The following is a 7,656-nucleotide window of genomic DNA, read 5'->3' as shown; positions in this document are numbered from 1 at the left end:
GTCATTATCACAAGTGCTCCACTAGATCCGATTGAAGTTGAGAATGGGTTTCTCTATTTCTAATTTTATGATTTGTTTGAATGAAATTCATGAGTTGCTTCAGTGGCATGCTCGTGTGACACTGTTATAGCCTTACAGGGATGCTTTTAGGTACTCGTTCATAATCAAAGCATTTTGCTCCATTAACATCATGTTCATCTTCAATAATCATGATATGCAGTATCATTTATGTCTTCATAATGTAATTAGGAGTTGAACGACTCCAAAGATGTGCAAGCCCACACATGATTGCAAATTGTGCTTGAAGCACTCCAAATGCATGGTCCACGTCAATAAATATTTAAATATAAAAGATCCTACTTAAATTTATTGTCTTAGGCCTCAAACCATATCAAGTTGGCCCTCTGTAGTGGCACTACTGGTAAATGCTATCCTACTATGGATCATATCTACTCTCATAGTTCTCAGCGCTACTCAGAAGACAAAGAAAAGAAAATTATGAGTACAAAGACAAACCTTTTGCACTACCTTCATTGCTACAACTGATACAAAGCTCCTACACATTCTTTGAAGCTCCAATCTATGCTTAATGAAACCATAAAGGTAAGGATACGTTACATGGAAGAAAAACAGGCACTGAAAGATTTCAGTTGGGTAACAAGTGGACTATACAGATTGTTCAGGTCCAGGAGGGTTCTTTCATAGTCCTACGTATATGCATATCACATGTTTGGGGATGACTTATACAAAGATGAAATGACAGAAGGAAAAAGAAATGAAGCAAAACTTGTTTAAGCATCAGCAGCAGCAGCTTGAGACAAATTTTGAGAAGTTATCGTTCCTAATTGAGAAGCCTTTTGATCAATATGCAGAGGATGAAGTTAAGGAACTAAGAATGCAGATCATTAATCTTTCTGCAACCATTGGCAATCTCTGAAGAAAATTGTATGAATGCATTGAGAATGATTTGTTGAATTCTCTCCAGCAAGAAAATCACCACATTATTCCTTACATGTCAAAGGGGGTGGAGAGAGCATCAGAAGTTCCTGTTTGGTGGGACACCAAGGCCTATGATACAGAACAGAACTTAAGAAAGAGGAAAGGAACAATGGATTTGGAACCTTGTTATCAACCTTCATCTGGCTTTGAGAGTTCAACTGAGGACAGACACTCTTTCTCAGAAACGAGCAGGGTGAACTCTTGGACACTACCTCGTTCATTATCCAGTCTTGCAAACAGATTTGAACAATAGGAGGTCAATTGTTATGGTAGCCAAAATGTTCATCAGTAACTTTTAGGGCGGTCTATTGTTAGGACCAAATTGATGACTTGCATGTAACCAGAGTTTGATACATCATCCTTTTTTATTCTGTTTCATCTTTATCTTTTGGTCAAATAAGCTTTCTTTTCATTTCACTTCCATATCTTTCTTCAGTTCTTTCAAGATCTTTATCAATCTACAATTTCTATAATGTGGCCCATCAGTAGTATGCATCTACTTCTAACTTAACACTAGGGCTATCCATCTATTGAGAAATTTATCTCTATTTGATTGGATTATTATTTATTAGTGCTAACTTAAACTTGTCTCAGCAAAGTTTGATACAACTATATTCATGTTTGAACAAAAACACCGACAGCTCTCAGTGCTGCAACTTTGTTTTACAAATTACCAGTATGTATGGCTCTGATCTGCAGTAAATTTGCATTGGGGAGCTTCCAACAGCTAAAAAAAGTACATGAAAACCACCACCACTAGACTCCAGGATTAGCATAAAATCTTGATTCACCAAAGACAGTTTGGACTAGAAGTGGTCCAACTCAAAATTAATAGTTCCTTCTCTGATTGAAGCACCCATGATGACTGTATAAGTTGTACCTTCTCTCGCATTTGTAATTTGTGATTGTGACTTTGAAACTTGTCTTCTACTTCAAGTATTCCAAAGCACTCCAAGAAATATCTTGTAGTAAGGAGACAAAACTCATGACACTTGTGAGGCCACTTCCATAGCCGTCCTGTTCCTCAATAAGATAATTCTCAAAAAAGGCATCATTCTGCACTCTTCTGATAAGAACTGTGGCATCAGAAAAATTATGCATAGCTTGAGCGAAATTATCAGCCCCCGAGCTCTTAAAGAGATGTCCTTCCCAACACTAATGCATGAATATTTTACAATTTTCACTATTAAATAGTGACTAAAATTCTTCCTTTCCAACATAATTTAGCTAAATTTGCTATTTCTATATGGTCTGTTACTTGGAGAAAAGTGTTGATGACTTGTTGTTGGAGTGTTATATGCTAAAATAATGAGGATGCCGTTGATAACTCGTTGCTTCATTGTCCAGTGACAATGGAGCTATGGAACTTTACATTTCTAGCATTTAGAGTAATAGGGTGATGCTTAAGACAGTGAAAGGTACGCTGCAAGGTTGGCAATGAAGACTTAAATCTTTCAGAAATACAATATGAAATGTGAACCAGTGTTGTTAAAAGCATGCTTAAAGTCCAAAGCTTGAAGCCCGAAGGTCACTGTCTAAGTGCTTGGCTTGGCCAAAGCAAAGCTCATTTAATGAAGCATGCCTTAGGCATGTTTTCTTGGTGCTTTTTGAAGAAGCACAGAGCAAGCTTTTTTATTTTATTGCTAAAAAATAAATGAAGTGTAAAAATTACTTGCTTGATCTCAGAGGTTATGACATGGACGATTGATTTGTTATACAAATATAATTATTAAGGTGTTCTATTACACAAGAGTCATACCCAGTGTGCAACACTCCCACTTTTACTGTGTATTTTTGCACAAGCAATTTTTTTTATTTACTTGTCTAGAGAACTAAACAATGCTAATTACCATCCCTGTACTTTTTTGTTCTTTGCCTTCCGCATATGTGTTAATTGAACCATATACCTCATTTGATCATAACTAACATGGTTATGTATTTTTATAAAGCACAATAGAATTACATAGTATTTTATGTTTAAACTTTTATGATTAAATTATTATCATATTGTCCTTCACTAATTGTTTTCAATCTACTGTATGAACATTTTAACAAATTGAAATAACTGAAGTAAAATTTAAACTTACAAACACGATAAAATTGCACCTAATTTTGAATTTTATTTTATTTTTATTACATGTAATAAATCTTTCTATTAGTGGTTATTAGAAATTATATTTGAAAAATTTGTGTTTTACACCTAATTTTGAATTTTATTTTTATTATATTTAATGAATATTTCTATTAGTGGTTAATATAAATTATATTAGAAAAATGTGTATTTTACTTCAATCAGGCACACGCTTGCCCCTAAGCTCCAAGAGGCTTGTTAGCTTTAGTGTGCTTTGACACTTTTACTAAAACTAATGTGAGGGACAAAAATAGAAGGACTTTTGAAGACTAAGGAATTTCTACTAAATCACAATTTGTAGGATCATTATTTCATTTGGATGTCTTTGGATCTGAGTTTCTACGCTTTATGATTTTTATTGAAGCTGGCTATGTAATTCTGCAAAGGATCTTAGGGCATTCGACCTGTATACTCAGAGTGCATTTGCTTCTTTATAAATACAAAATTTATTTTTTCTATATATATATATATATATATACAAGTGCAAAGAGATACTGCAAGATTAAAACTGCTAGCATATTCTTTATATACCATTATTTCATTTTCAATAATACCAGGGAATTCACTTATGACATGTTAAAGGTACTTGGTTCTCCAAGGTTTTTAGCAAAAAAAAAAAAAAAAAACACCTTGAAAATTCATAAAGGAGACCAGGTACAAGGACAACCAAATGAAATGGATTACCTTAAAATCAATACACCCCACCACAAGTCTCATTACCAAGGAATTTCACCAAAGTTGTGGTACATCAGTACATCTTATAGAATGCCAATGCCAAGAAAGTAAATTATCTACAGATATATACTGACCATCCACGCATGTCCTGGCCAACTATGTTATTTGTCTTATGGGCCATCAATCATCATCTACTTCGGAATAGGAAGTTTTTGCTGAAGCCTCTTACTAATCTTCTATATGGGAGTCTCTTCTTTTAGGATCTTTTCTATTGGTAGAACTACTGTGAGCAGTCTAAACTTCAACCCTTGTAGTAAGAAATAGAACTTGGAGAAATCAATTTGGCTGATATGCAATTGTGACTACATAAATCTTAATTTCAAGTAATAAAATTTATTCTATAAGAAATGAAGTTGTATTAGAAAAAAAAAAAAAAAAAAAAAAAAAAAAAGAAAAAGAAAAAAAAGAAGAGAGAATACATTAGGTATACAGGAAGTATATAAAGATGAACATCTCAGCTAAGCTCTAAAATTACAATTGTCCTTGGCCCTCGTTTGGGAGGAAAGAATGGAATGAAATGAAAATAAATTAAAAGAATATTTTTAGAATATTTTTCTCTTACTTTGTTTTTAATGGAAAAAATGAAAAGCCCATTTTCTTATTTGAGAGTTTAAGTGGGAGGGAATGAAATGCGTAAAAGGAAACACTCATTTCTCTATTTCCTTAAAATCTCAAATTTTCATTCATTCCAAAATTGGAAGGAATGAGGAGGAGTGAAATTAGATTTAATGATTTTTTTTTATTAAAACTCTCAAAATACCTCTATATATTCAACCTTTTATTTTAAAATAGGGGTCTAATAGACTAATAATAGTATTGTTATAAAATGATTCTATACCATTCTCTCTATGTTACTCTCAAACAAGATTACTTATATTCTATTCATTTCCATTCCTTTATTTTAAAACATCTAATCAAAGTTACTTAATTTCATTCAATTTCATTCATTTCTTTTCTATTCATTTCATTTACTTAAATACATTCTATTTCATTCCATTTTTTATCATTTCCTTTTTCATTCCCTTATCATCATTCTATTATCTTCCATTCCATTCTCTTATAAACTCCCAAATAAGGAAATGGAACGGAATGCAATGTAATGTATTTAAGCAAGGGAAAGGAATGGAAAAGAATGGAATGGAATGAAATTAAGTAACCTTGATTAAATGTTTTAAAATAGAAAAATGGAAAAGAATGAAAATGAATGGAATATAAGTAATTTTGTTTGGGAGTAATATAAAGGGAATGGAATGGAATCATTTTATGAAAATATATTACTATCAAACCCATATTTTAAAATAAATGGTTGAATATATAGGAGTATTTTAGGAGTTTTAGTAAAAAATTCAATAAATCTAAGTCCATTCCCTGCCCATTCTCCCAGATTCGAGGGAAATGAAAATTTGAGGTTTTAAGCGAATAGAGATGAATGAGTGTTCATTCCTACCATTAAAACTCCCAAACAAGGGAGGAGAAGAATGTTTAAAAATTATTCTTTTCATTCCATTCCATTCCCTTCTCCCAAACAAGGGATAATGTTCGAGGAAAATAAACTTCCTGATGCAGACACCCTTCAAACAAAGTTCTTAGGAAATGCAATTTCAGATCAAGAATTGTCCTCTCACAATCTTAGAAGTTTATTACTTCCTTATTCATACTTCTTGTAACAGTAGAGCATTAGAATATATAGGGCGAATAATGCAATGGATAAGATCAAATTTATCACCTGTGAGAACTACAGTAGTATGCAACCATGAAAAGGTAGAAGCTTGCTGTTATTTTCTAATGAAAAACTATATTGAATTCCAAAAACTGTAGTTAGTGAAATCTATGAACAAATCATTCTTTTACAAAATTCTATAAAGATCTTACACAACTCAAGTCTTGAATTTATTGAAGTACTTTGAACAAAACAAAGCAAGTGACAAGGAACAATCTTCCTTGAAACTTTCATGGTATGATACAACAGAATATGGATAAGAATGAAAAAGGAAATTTGAAATGATATAAGACGGGAGGTAATTAAGAAATCAGGGTCAACACTGTCATAAAGTTGACTCCATATTGCAAAATTCAAAACCTTAGTTGCCGTTTAAGGGAATGCATGGTTCTGCATTCACATTCATCATATCAAGCTTAGGAAACAAGTTTTTGGAAGAAAATTTAGAGCACAAAATTCGAAAGATAAATTAGTTTGAGAAATAGAGGAAGACATGATGTGGTGAATACATGAGGCGTAAATACATAGACTGATAGTTTAACAATTTAACGAAAAACCATAAACAACTGGAGAGAATGCCGTTAAGAATTGCAGTTTTCCCTCAAATTTAATAACAATCTGCTCATGCTTCAATTTAATTTATTTAGAATGCAATTATCAATATTGACTAATACAAGGAAAGCAATGAAACATGAGAGGAAGATGCTGAAGCTACCCACCAATTTCAATATGACAGTTCACCAGAAAAGTAAATAAAAAGAAAGTGGGAAGAAAATGCCTCCAGAAGAGTGATCATGTGCGATAACAAGCTTGCCTCCTCTATTTGTCAAAATATCTTGGTACCCTTCAAAAGCTTAGCTTGCTGGAATTTGGTGTTCTAGAGGGATTTGCAAAGACTACACTATCAGACAAGATGCTCCTGCTTAAAATTTTATTCTACAAGGTTTGAAAGAAATCATTTAGGTTCAGCTAATGGGAAAAACATGGATCACAACCAAATACAAGGCTTACAAGTAGTAAGCCCTAACCTAAGAAATTGGATAGATTATTTAATTAGCACTGCATTTAATATAATTGCTATCCAATGGTAGATATGTTTACCTAGTTGCAAAACCCGATCCTGAATTGAAAGTTCCTCAGGGAGCACAAGAATTGTGTATTAAAATGCAATTTGTAGCGTAGGAATTTCTGTCCCATGCATTTAGCAAGTGATGTTACTATTATCTTTGGGTGTCAATGAATTGAGGAAATGGGTCTGATCCCATCTAATTATGATCATGATACGTACATTCACAAAATAAAAAGGATGGATTAATTGAATACAATTGCATAGAGTTTTATTTTTTGTATAGGACAATTTTCATATTATATTTATATATTAGTGCATACTTTTTCCGAATTCTGAGCTCCAACCAAGTGGCATTTACAGCTCAAGAGGGACATTCTCATCAGTCAACACCCCCCCTTCCCCCGGTGGTTCCCAAGACACAGAAGAATTTTTAAGATTTCCTGAAAACATTATGTGCAAAATCTGAAAGAAAAGAAGCTTCAACTCATGAATTGATCTTTCAAGGATTGACAACACAATAATACCTACTGGAACTGACATACTTCAACTGGATTGGGAGAATCGAACTTGCACAATGAGATAGATTTCAATTGATCAATAGACTTTCCATTTCTTTCTTTTTCAAAGCCATGCACATTGATTATAGTATAATCATCAAGTATCAGTTATGTTTTAGCCTGAGATGAAAGAGCTATGATAAAAAATATATTAATGTACCTTGGAAATCCAACATTATTGGCAAACTCAAAGTCATAAGCATATCTGGCATAAGAATCACAACAAATAGTGTGCTGAACATTTTCATACTGTGGATCTGGGAAGAAATGGCCATACTGCAACAAAAAAAAAAAAAGAAGCAAAATACTCTTACAAAATTGTCAAACTGTAATTATAATTTTTTTTAAGTAATAAAATTACAGAGTTGCTAGGTTTACATTCAGAAGATGTCTTCAATTGCATTATACAACATAAAACATATGGTTGACTGATCATTCAATACCT

General features: G+C 32.7%; 1 long non-coding RNA gene across 1 annotated transcript; it reads right to left on the bottom strand.

Moving 5' to 3' along the window:
* Positions 1 to 6,070: 6,070 nt before the first annotated feature.
* Positions 6,071 to 7,656, bottom strand: LOC142636432 (uncharacterized). The gene is made up of 3 exons (XR_012844311.1): positions 7,590 to 7,656; positions 7,372 to 7,487; positions 6,071 to 6,521 (listed from the first exon to the last, which is right to left on the bottom strand). It is a non-coding gene; the product is annotated as an uncharacterized LOC142636432 (long non-coding RNA).

Source organism: Castanea sativa, chromosome 5 (genome assembly GCF_040712315.1).
Source record: "Castanea sativa cultivar Marrone di Chiusa Pesio chromosome 5, ASM4071231v1".
Taxonomy (NCBI): domain Eukaryota; kingdom Viridiplantae; phylum Streptophyta; class Magnoliopsida; order Fagales; family Fagaceae; genus Castanea; species Castanea sativa.
The sequence above is the reverse complement of the archived record's forward strand: the minus strand, read 5'-3'. Positions and strand labels throughout refer to the sequence as shown.